The sequence below is a fragment of the Arvicanthis niloticus genome, chromosome 1 (assembly GCF_011762505.2).
Source record: "Arvicanthis niloticus isolate mArvNil1 chromosome 1, mArvNil1.pat.X, whole genome shotgun sequence".
Classification (NCBI taxonomy): domain Eukaryota; kingdom Metazoa; phylum Chordata; class Mammalia; order Rodentia; family Muridae; genus Arvicanthis; species Arvicanthis niloticus.
Window position 1 is genome coordinate 81,947,368 of NC_047658.1, and position 12,472 is coordinate 81,959,839.

The 12,472-nt window shown below is 41.8% G+C and overlaps 1 protein-coding gene across 10 annotated transcripts in view; it reads right to left on the minus strand.

The window, feature by feature from the left end:
- Nucleotides 1-4,285: 4,285 nt before the first annotated feature.
- LOC143443667 (uncharacterized) overlaps nucleotides 4,286-12,472 on the minus strand; it is a 69,418-nt gene continuing 61,231 nt past the window's right edge. For 9 of the 10 annotated variants that reach the window (XR_013112825.1, XR_013112829.1, XR_013112830.1 and 6 more), the window contains 2 exons: nucleotides 10,110-10,158; nucleotides 4,286-6,771 (listed from right to left, as the gene is read on the minus strand). The gene's annotated coding sequence lies outside the window, so the exon portion shown is untranslated. The remainder of the gene's footprint in view (nucleotides 6,772-10,109; nucleotides 10,159-12,472) is intronic. The other variant, XR_013112837.1, reaches the window with a different exon arrangement.

A 12,472-nucleotide genomic window follows, 5' to 3' on the forward strand; every position in this document is an offset into this window, starting at 1 on the left:
CCTGCTGGAGTTCAGGGGTGGGGTACAGCAATGGAGTGGAGTGAAGGTGGTTTCGAGGGGATGGTTTGTGGGATCCATAGGAGATGTTGGCAGGGGGAAAGGGAGAGTGCAACTGGTGTCCTGTTGCAGAGGTAGGGTAGAGGCTGGAGGGTCAGATTTGGAGGGGAGGAGGGAGTGGTGACATCTCCAGGTAGCTTACCCGTTTGCATGTTCTGCTTGACTGCTATGTTTGAGCCCACGAATGACTGCTGGTGTTAGAGGTTTGAGTAATGAGGTGAGTTGGATGAAGGAGGATTAGGGGAGAAGATCTTTGTGTTCTGTTGGAAATGGAGTCAGAGAGGAAAGGCAGACAGCAATAAGTGTCTTGCTACAGATCTGGGGATAAGACTGAGAGGGATGGAAACCTATACATTCTTAATATCTATATATTGACACACAGCTAATGCCTTGGTAGTATTTTTTTTTTTTTTTGTCAGCAACACATGTAACTGTTACATAATGTTTTTCAGAAATAGACTCAGAGATGGGTACCTGCATAAAGACAGTTCACTGGAGGAGTACACAGGAATTTAACATTGGAGGTCTAATATTGGTGAGGTATTGAACTGCAATGGAGTCACAAGAAAGGGCTCACAACCAATCCCACAGGGAACCCTGGGCTACATATGTGCATGGCCTGCACAATAGGTGTGCACTGCTTATGAAGCTGAATGAGGTTATTTTCTTCAGATAAAGACACAGTTTTTGGAGAGAGCCATCTGAGAGCCATCAGTTGCCAATCGTCCTAGCAGCTGAGGGGATGTTTACTTCAGCCCCAAATGGTAGTACATTGTAGCATCAGTAAATGCCAACATATTGGATGGGTTATGATAAATTCTGAGAACAGCTCATCAATATCTTGGTTGAATGTTTTCTAGGAAAACTTACAAGAAGGTGACTACTGGGACCAACTACATCTCCTGTTAGCCCTACTAGTTGGAAGCCTGCAGCTGAGTTCCTGCTTTACAACCCACTTTAATTTCTTTAACCCTCATCTTTGCTATTTGTAGCTTATTGGTGGCTCTCTGGTTACCATGTCCTTTCAAGGTGGCTGTGGCTGCTCTTGCTTCAGCTCAACAAAGAGATAAGGAGAGATACCCCAGTCAATCACCAGGCTCTCTAAACTCACAGAGCCCAGAGTTGCTGGGACAATAAACACAAATAGTACAAACAGACAATTGTGAGGGATGGTAAGCAGGGCTTGGGGGGCATTCCTGCTTCCCTCTCTTGGATCCCAGGACTGTGTATCAGACCTATTGAGACACATGCTCTTATTACACTTTAGGGTCCATGCTGCATTCCGAAAGGTGCCACTCCACCTTTCCAGACCATCACCTATAAAGCAGCATGTTAGGTGAATCTTTTTGTTTGTTTGTTTGTTTTTTGTTTTTGTTTTTTTTGTTTTTGTTTGTTTGTTTTTCATTACACTGCCTTTATTAATAGAACCAACAGTCAACAGTGAATGAAAGACTACCACCTTCTCTTTGGACACTTTGGGCCTCAGCTAAAGTGTGAACTTGAACTACACTGTTGCTTTTATATTAGAAGTTACGACTGGCCTTGGACTTCAAGTAGATTCAGATATTCACGCAGTGGCATTTACCATCATGGAGACACTTTCCCTTTTCTTCAAAAATTTCTGTAAGGGAAAGGAGCACCCAAGAGTGGGTTGAAAACAGCTGAAGGAAGTAGGCTGAAAGAAGATCCTGGAACAGCCAGTGCCTCAGGGGGATCCTAAGTGCTCAGTCACTGGACACTAGAGTGCTAGAAGACATACTCTGTCTGTAACCAAGGCCAAACTTTCTCACAGATGACTCTAGTACAGACAAGTCAGACAGGAGAACCTGCTGATGTGTGGCATCACAACCGACACAGAGGTCCAGCACTCAAGCTCCTAGGTGGATCTTTAAAAGGCCACTAGAGTCACACCATCAGCTTACAACTTTGGCAACAGAAGCTGGATGGAATAGGTAGTTAGCTCATCATCATATACACTGATAGTCTACTCTGCTGTGGTTTTCTGGGTCTAGTAAAACTATTTAGGCAGAACTCTGTGGTGACAGGTCACATACTTCATCTTTGCTTAGATCTGGTGTGGGCTGGGGCTCTGAGGGCAGGAAAGGTAATCCATACTCACAGTATAGTTAGTTCTAGTCAATAAATCATTGTCCTTCCAGTGTAACCAGTTTGCTATCAAGTGGATGATTGGTTTCATGGAAGAATTGTGAAAATGGTGTCTTAATGGAGGATCAGTGTTGGTAGGCTGGACAAAGTGACGTGTTGTTTTTAAAACAAAATTCCAGACATTCAATTTGATCGAATAAAGACTCAGGAGCCAGATGCTGGGGTGAAAGCCTGCTAGCTCAGAGAGACAGTGAAAGGACCCAACTGACCTTCCTCCTTGACTGATGTCCCAGAAGAATCAGTTCTTTTCCACACTATCTTATAAACTCTTCCAAACTGAATGTCTCTCCTTTCTTCATCCTGGGCATCTCTCTATCTGTCCTCCTAACTTCCTTTCATGAGACGTTTTTTTCCTATGTTCACGCCCTGTCAACTGGTTACTTGATCCACCTCTTGACTTACCATTGGCTTTATTCAATCATCTTTACAATAAATAGAAAGCTCCTGGATTAAATGTATACACTACAGCTGAGCCACACCCCAGCCAGAAACAGGTCTTTCCAGTACACAATCTTGAGGGTCACAATGTGATCAAATACTCTGCAACACTGATGTGAGCTAGGTGTCACGGAAATATTGGCAATCTCAGTTTGTGGAAGTCTGAGGCAAAAAGATCACTATGAGTTCGAGGCCAGCCTTAGCTCCAGAGAGAGTTTGAGGCAAGCTTGGATGCCATAGTGGACCCAATCTTAGCAATACCTAAGACAAAAGAAAATAACAAAAAAATGCAAAACCACCACCACTATCAAAACAACAAATGATACAGTGATCAAGTCACTGCATGACCCCCAGGAGAAGAGGCTTCCATAGGAATTATCTTTCAGGGCTTTCCTTCATGAGGCAGGAGAATTTGACCTTATACCCTTTCTTCCATCATGGACTAGTCATTGGAAGTTGAGGAAAGGGTTGTAACCTTGAGCAGGGCAGCTTTCTTCAGTGGAGGGGAAATCTTGGAAGGACATGGGGCTGAGAATGGCTGCCAACTCCCTTAGCAGGTAAGAGAATGATTATTTCACTGAGAAGGGGCATGCAGGTAGTATAGACAGAGTTCACTTCAATCACTAAACAGTAGGGATTCTGTTCCAAATTTCAGCAATTCTTGGGAATTCTAGAATGAAGATGGTTTGGGGGAAAAGTAAATTTTATACATATATAAGCATATATATGTGCTAATCACAGTTGGTAATATAGAAAAATTCATCAAAATGTATAGACTAGTTTCATGTATATTTAACAGCAAAAAATATTTCTAGATTAAAGAAGTGAACAGATTCTGTCTGCTTAATTAGTGAGGCTGATAATGTTTCCAGCTTTTAAAATACATGCATCATGCTTTGTGTATCTGTTGACTCTCTCTTTAGAGATCGATGACCTTTCAGACTTCCATCACCCCTTCCTGCCATCAGTCAACTTTGTCCATTTATTATCAGTGGTTCTTTAGTTCACTGTTATTCATTTATAATGTGCCTTTTAATTAAATAGTTTATTTTGTTTTATAGCACAAAACAAACTGTTCTTCAATTCATGATTTCTTTAAATGCCTACACATACTAAGTTTATATGATTGCGTCAGGAGGGTTCTGGGAATTGAACCCCTGACTACATGTTTATTAGGCAAATGCTCTATCACTAAGTTATAGCTCTCTAAAATTGGTAGCATATTATCTGTTAGGAATAGTAAATTATTGTATTACCTTCCATATTTTGTGATAAACACATAAGATTTTAATCCTCAAATGAAAATAGATTTTAATTTAATGCCTCTTAATTTTTTGAAACATACCATATGAAGTATCATATAACATTCCTTTCATGTCTTCCTGCACAATTAGAGTGCATTTGACTCAAAATCATGCACATGGCAACAGCCACAGTCATATGAATACTCAAAGACAGATGCAGAATGAACAGTTTGACAGTGGTTAATGTTGGGTGGTTGGAGTACAGATGAACTGACTATTTTTTTGTTTACCTAACACATATTATGGCCTCAATTAGTATCTGCCCCTTCTTTGCTTATAAAAAGAGAAACTCTTTAAATAAAACGAGGAAACTAAAAATATTAACTGTTAAACAACATTTATAAGGAAATATTAATAAAAAGGGGGAGTTGGGGAGTATGTCATATTAAGGTAATTTCAGATGATGGCATTTGCTCCCACGTGCCTTGACATGATTCATCAGGACACTCTCCAGACCTGTGTGTGAGCAGATCTTTCCGCAGCCACTCCCTGGGATCTGTCAAATGTCCTCTGCTGTCCCCATCTGTCTCTGTTCTGCTCCTGGGACAGATACCATTTACTTGAGTGAGCTTCAGCCAAGACTTTTCCTCAACATTTCCCTTTACAGAATAATCAGAACAGCTCCTTAAACTGAACTACTTTTTCTTTTCATTTTCAGTCTATTTTACAATTCCATAAGTATATACTGTACACTGTGATTATATTCCTTCTACTAACTACTCTCTGTCTTACTCTCCAACTTATTCTCACCCCCTTCTTCCCAGATAGTCGCCCTCCTACCTTTATGTCCTTCCTTTCCTTCCTTTCCTCCCTCCCCCTTTCCCTCCCTTCTTCCTTTTACCCCACACCCCCTTGCTCCGTGCCTTCTGAAGCTGTTTGATCTTCTCAGTCATGCATCGTGTTTGCTGTCCATCTAGTCAGAGTTCCTTTAGTGTGCCATTATGGTTTTGGAGTTTTCTTAATGGTTCTTGCTAAATTGGCTCCAAAATGTCTAATGGTGATTTGAAGTTCTCATTGTAAATGGAACTGCCTTTTATACTTTCACTTCTGGCTACTGATTGATAACATTATAGCAACCGTTTTAAAACCTGTGTCTCCTGCTGACCACTAGAAAGAGCAGTAGCCCAGCATGAGCAGCGGTGCTTGGCAGAACTGGATCTTCACTGCCTGCTTCCTTCCACACATTTGTGTCTCTGGTGGACAGTGTCTGACAGTGCTTATCCCCATAAGCCAGGTGGGAGGTGTGCTTTTACCATTTCCCTCTGTCAATGAGCCACATTAAATGACCCACACAGGAACTAAATGCCTGTCCCTGACACCAAAGACACAGCACTACAGGCCTTTTCCTTCAACAGCTCACATTTGAAACAGCCACAGCTGCCCGGCTACTTTGGGAGCATTGGTTTCTGTGATACTGAAGACTGATATGACTGATTACTTGAGGGTTGGTTGTAGATTTTCAATCAGCAGACAGGGGTTCTCCACAACATCTTGAAGTATGATGTGCTTTGATATTACATAAACAGTTTGTGTTCACTACAGAAAAATGAGAAGACAGATAATATACAAACGCTATGGCTAGTATCTTTCCTTCCAAAGGTTGTCTGTAGGATATACGCAATCACATGGACAAATCTGCATATTTAAGATATATCCTTGGGCCGGGCGGTGGTGGCGCATGCCTTTAATCCCAGCACTTGGGAGGCAGAGGCAGGCGGATTTCTGAGTTCGTAGGCCAGCCTGGTCTACAGAGTGAGTTCCAGGACAGCCAAGGCTACACAGAGAAACCCTGTCTCGGAAAAAAAAAAAAAAAAAAAAAAAAAAAAAAAAAAAAAAAAAAAAAAAAAAAAGATATATCCTTGGGCTGGGAGGGCTTTTCCATAGTAGAGGAACTGGTTAGCATGCTTCAAAACCGAGTGTGATCTTCACCACTGTATAGCTGTCTATCAATCTATCACCTCATTTGAAAAGTGTACTTTTGCACATTTTTTTTGTTTTTTTGAGACAGGGTTTCTCTGTGTAGTCCTGGCTGTCCTGGACTCAGCAGTTTTAAAAATAAATGATTTACTTAAAAATTTTAAATTACTTTATGTGAATGGGTGCTTTCTCTTCATGCATGTCTGAGCACCATATTCTCCTACAGAGACCAGGAAGAGGGGCTCAGATCCCATGGAACTGCATTTACAAATGGTTGTGAGCTGCCATGTGGGTGCTGGGACTCCAAACATGGGACCTCTGGAAGAACAGCCAGTTCTCTTAATCATTGAGATATTTCTGCGGCTCCCAGTGGTTAATTTTAATAAAATCTCTCTTTTCCTTTAAACTTACTCTTAAAGATAGTAAAGCAATTGAAATGTGAAGTTACTGAACATAAAGCAAAAGAGTAACAAACACCATGAAAATTGTGTTTTAAAAAATTGTGCCTTAAAGCACAAAGTACACAAAGAGGTGGGTTTCATTGTGGTGTTTGACATCCATATGGCATTATGCATTTTATCCATCTCCCTTTTCATCTTCCTGATGCATTCAGGCTAGTTTAGTTCCTCTTCCCAAACTATACCCTTCTCCCCATTTTATGTCACATTGTATTTTTAATGGGGGAGAAAATGAAAAAAAATTAATATATCACTTCATGCAATGTCTTCCAAAAGCTTACAACAGCTGTCTCGTGCCTGTCGTGCTGAGCAATAGTGATCCCAATCTGGAGACAAAAAGCTGGGGGGGGGGGGATCCTGGAGAGCAGTGGTTCTCAGTCCACGGTGAATCCTGGGATCGATGTTTCTAACATCAGTGGAGGAATCAGCAGCTGCAAAGGGAAGGGCAACCAATAAAAGGCTAAAAACCACTCTTCTCATGGGTTCCTTGTTATCTGGGGTGCTACCAAAAGGCACTGTCAACATTTTGGGGTAGGTCTTCTCATATCAATTAAAGAGATGAAGACAATTTTCAAGCAAGGGTCTCAGCTCAGGTGATTCTAAATTGTTGCAAGCTGACATTTAAATGAATTACTGCATACATGTATTCATTGGTGTCTGTTTTCACCCCTGCCCTTCCATTAAGATCCCTTCCTCACACTGTCCCCATACTCTGCTACACAGTGACCTACACACACACACACACACACACACACACACACACACCACTCACATACACCTACACCCACATACTATACAAACATACTAAGACACATGCATACTAACCCCTGTCCCCCCACCCACAGAGAGAGAGAGAGAGAGAGAGAGAGAGAGAGAGAGAGAGAATAAATTTTTTTAAAAGAGTAACTAGCTTCTAGAAGTCCTTAAACATATATGGCCACACAACACATGCATCCTCTGATACCTTTCTTTGAGGGCAGTGGTAGACTCTTATCTAGGGGTAGTGGATCAATAGCTTAGAAGATGCCCTGGCAAGGAAGTTTTACCTAAATATGTGACAATTAACAGTGCTAAAAAAGATTTTTCTTTTGAGCATGTAAACAGCAGAAACAGAAAAAAAAATGTGAGCGAAGAAGCAGTCAGGAATCAGACTTCATGAGTAAGCAGAAACCATGAATAAACATGGTCTGAGCAAACAAAGCCATGAGGCAGCAGAAAGATACACAGAGCATTGACAGTAGTGACAGAAGATAACCAGACCAGATTGGGCTCCCAGGAGAGAGCCATGGACCAAGACTGGCTTGAGGCCAACACTGGAGCCGGAGGTGCAGTCAGCTCCTGTGTTACAAAAAAATGGGAGTGGTGATAGACAAGGCCACATGACAGGTGTGTGGTGCACAGGCCTTGTAGATTCTGGCTAGAATCAGTGCCACGGAAGCCAGAACCACACAGAGCTGATGTTATGAAGGTGCAGGAAAGCCAGAGAAAGCAGAGGAAGCCTGTCTGCTGAGAGAAGCAGAAAGTACAGCTGACACTCAGAACACAGAAGGGAAGCAGAGGCTGGAGCTGAGTGAGAGGTGGAACTGCTTCTGTTTTGTGTCAGTTCCATTCCAGGTGGCTTGATTGTGACCCTGGCACTTCAGTGTCCTCTAAAGGTTGCTTCCTGCATGTGCTTAAATGCCCCTCTAAAGGTTGCTTGTTGTATGTATTTAAATGTCTCGCCCTTTCCCTTGAGATAGGAGCCCTTTTTGGCCCAGAATTTGCTATGTGGACCAGGCTAGCCTTGAACTCATAGAGATTCAACTACCACTGTCTTCCACGTGTGTATAAAGATAGGCACCACCACACTCAGCAGTAGCCTCCTTTTCTACCTGACCCAGTAGCCATAGTAGATTTTAGTTTGTGCTCCAGGAGAAAAGGCATATTGGCAGGAAATTTCTTGGTGCCTACTTCCCTGTCAGGTAGAAGCATGGCGAGTGAAGTGCAGAAAGTGAAGATGCACTTACTGTCTACAGAACTACCTGGCATCACAGAAACACGCTGCATGCTTCATTTGATCTGTACTGTGTGGGAGTACTGTGATCTAGGCTCACCAGGGCACTGTAACCCATCCTCAGCATTTGTACATTCTATAACTGCAAGTCTGTCCACCTCATTACATGGGTCAGCTCAAAGCACAGATGTTCCCAGAGTTGTTCGATGTGTGTATTCCCAGCTGAGCTGGAGAAAAGCAGTAACTTGCTTTGTTTCAGCTCTTGCACGTAAATGAGATTCTTTTTGCATCTACTTACTGTAGGGCCTCCCATTCTGTGTTTTTTGCTGGTGGTTTTCCTTTTTAAAGTGACCCTATTTGTAATGCTAAAGTGCCAGGTGGTGGTGTTCCTAAGCATAAGAAGGCTGTATGTGCAGAGCACAAGTAACGAAAAAAAACAAAACAAAACAAACAAACAAAAAAAACATGTCCAGGCTCAGTCTGTAGAAGGGTGTGATGCCCGGTTCCAAACCCATGCCTACCAAAGTCTAGTAATTTGTGCTGTATTCTTCCATGCTCTTTTTCAGTAAAGTTCAGTCTCAGCCCTTCCTTCTTCCAGGCTATGCTGTCATTCCTAGAACTCGTGGTCTCACTGAGAAATGACCAGTCATAAAACAATAGTGAAAATGAAAAAATTTCTACATAAAAGCTGAGACAGCAACATGTAGCACCCTTGTCTTGTCCTTCTCTTACACCGTGTCTGACATTGTCAATTTAGCTTAGCTGCCTTTCCAGTAGAGCACTCATGGGAGTTTTACAATCTCCTCAGTACAAGACTCAGGGCAACCATGCTACATTGATCAGAATTGGCCATCCAAGGTCAAATGTTCACTCTTCCTTGTGTGATGACCTGTGTCTGTATAAGATAAGCATATACTTGAGGGTTAAAGTTGTATAGCAAAATTATAAATTTGTTTCAAAGCCCAGACCTCATAGTAGCTCTGAGCATCTCAGCTGACTCAGTTTGGAGGGGTCTCATGGAGGCGGGTGCATAAGACTTGGCTCCTGAAAGAGTACGGTGGGAACATCGTTCTTGTTGATCTCTGAATCACTAGTCCAACATACAGTTGGTGTACGCGCTTGTTGAATGAATGCCTAAATCGATACCTTGGTAGCCATACTTTTCCTTGCTGTTGCCAAATACCTGGGGTAATATTGGTTCATGGTGTCAAAGATTACTGCCTATAGTCACCTAGTTCCTGTGATGAGACAGAACACCATACTGGAAGACTTTGGTGGAATAGAGCTGTTTACCTAACAGCAGTTGGAAAGCAGAGAGGACAGAAAAAGCTAGGGACAACACATATCTTAAGCACACGACTCCAGTGACCTACTTGTCTAACTAGTACCCACCTTCGAAAGTACCACTTCTCAGTAATGCCATCAAATTATGAGTCCTCCAATGGACTGATTCACTGATTAAGTCAGAGTCCATACGCTCCATTCACCCCTCAGTGATTGAATACACCAGTTGGAGACCAAGTTTTTCAACACATGAGACTTTGGTGGTGGTGGGTACTTCATAGCTAAACTACAACAGTGCCTTTCTTCCCCAGGGAAAAACCGCTGGTGTAGGCTGATGACAGAACGGGAATGTTGGGGCACATGGCAGAACCAATACGACTAAGGGAAGAATTCTTTAGAGCAGCAACCAAGGGACCAAAAGGAAACTGAACTGGGCAATTATTCTATCCTCTGTCTCGTCTTCTGTTCCTTTTATTCTCTCCTGTGGCTTACCTCTACCTCTTCTGGTAAGATGGACCTGAGAATCCCTGGAATGCAGGAGCTGGGTGGAGGAAAAAGAAAAGAGGAAGCAGAAGGCATGATGCTTGGGCTGTGATACCATCTTGGCTCTGACTCAATAACTCAGCTGCATACTTGCTAGGCACACCATGCTGTGCATGTCAAATAGGGCTCTGAATTCTTATCCTCTAATCTTCCTAGCCTAGGCCCTCTATGACATCTCATCTCCCTTTCCACATTCTGTTAGCTGCTAAGTGAGGCTGGTACCTTAACAGACAAACGTGTAATGTCCTTTCCTTAGGATAGAAGTAAGCATGTCTAGTGGCTCTTGTGTAAACCATTTTAATCTTTTCAACACATGCTGTATTCCATTGCCATGAGCTAAGTATGCCCCAAACACATCTACTACTACTGTTCCTTCTTAAATTAGGACTTGAAACTGAGCATGCTCAGGAATAGGCCAACACCTATAAAAATACATGTAGGTTCCTTGAATAAAATCCACATGGTGCTTCTACTCCAAGAGATCACTGCTTTTATAAATAACTCCCATGCCCCTTTTGCTTGTTGTAAGAATGAATCCTTTTCATTTGTGGACATGTTTGTCTTGGTCCTTGTCCTTGCCAAGATGTAAACCCACTGTGTTACCTTTCCCCATCACTTAAGGCCAATGAGACCTGAGAGGAAACAGGGATGAAGAGAAGGATGAGAAACCAGGACAAAAAACCAGGACTGAGAGCCCAAGAAGGGGCTGACTCTCAGGGGCCAATTTTATCAGGAAGTTAGGACTAAGAGAATATTATTGATTTCTGAATTGTCCAGATTTCAGCCCTGTGTGAGGGGCACTCTGAGATCTGGGGGCCCCTGGAAGCTAGAATTAGTGTACAGCTGAGGCCGTGGGTTGTGTGGTGAGTGAAGTATACATGCCCTGGAGAAGGACTATGTTGGCTTACCACTTGTTAGCTATATTTTGAGAGATAAGCTTTTTAATTCTTCTGGCTTTTAGATTTTATATATGGGATAAAAAGGATTTACTTTATGGGATCATGGTGATTAAAAGAAAGGCAGTCTATGTTTTATGTGTGTTTGTGTGTGTGTGTGTCTATGTGTATGAAGTGTGATTATAAAACTCAGAAGGTATTTTTGTGCATACTAGGAAACAGTATCATGTCTGGTGTTTTCTTTTTGGCTCCAAGAAAGCAAGCAAAGCACACCGAGCTTCCAGGAATCTATAAAGAAGATAGGCAATCACATGTATGTTAGAGTCCTATCTTCTATACCAGAGGCACCCTGATTGCATGTCAGGAAGTCTGCAGTCTTCCCCATCGGGGACTAAACTTGGGGAGTGGGAGCTACTATTAGTTTCATAGAACTCAGAGGCACTGACTAGGAAAATCCTAAAAGGCTGATTTGGGAAAGTTTGTCCGTATTACCTCCATAGGCCTGGAGAGTAAAGAGTGATCGTCTCCAGCTGAACCAAGAAATGAGACAACATATCATAAAGACTAGATGGAGCCACTTTCAGCACTGATATATTTGCCTTCATCTCCCTGGCTTCTCTGACACAGAACTCCACAGCCAGACTTTCTGGGCACTGCCCTCATAAACACACATGCTGTCTTGTATAGGAAGTCAGTGACTGACTGCCATTCTTTGAATTAGATTTCTATTGTTGCCATAACAAATTATCATAAACTTGATGCTTAAGCCACACAATTTTTCATCATCTTAATCTTCTATAGGATGGAAGATCATAGCTGTTACACAGGCTAAAATCCTGTTGGTTATCCACAGGGCTCAATTTCTTCCTAGAGGCTCTGGAGAAAATAACCTCTTCCTTGCTTTTCCTATCCTCTAGAGGCCACCTACTGTTTTTCAGCTTTTAGGCCCCTTCCATCTTCAAAGTCAGTAGTGACAGGTTGAGTCCTGAGATGGAGTCATCCTAATCTCCATGTTTCCAGTTTCCATGATCACATTGGTTTTTTGTTATGGTTTAGATATGCCCCTTACAAAAATCATGTTGAGAATATAAACACATAGAAGATATGATTTGCAACACCCAGGAAAATATAATTTTAGCAAAAAAGATAACACTTTCTTTCAAATAATACAGTTTTTATTACTACATATATCGAATGTGATTGATTGGCAATGTATTTCCTTCACATTATGAGAATAAATTGGATACCTATTTTTTAATCATTTAATATAAAAGATACTAAATTTTTCCATTTTTTCCAATAGTAGAACCTGATTTCAAGATGCAACAAAGTAGAATTCAACTTTGTACCACTTCTGATTTCAACATTAGACTTACAATTTTCAAAATTATACATCATATTTTTACAAAGCCTTGA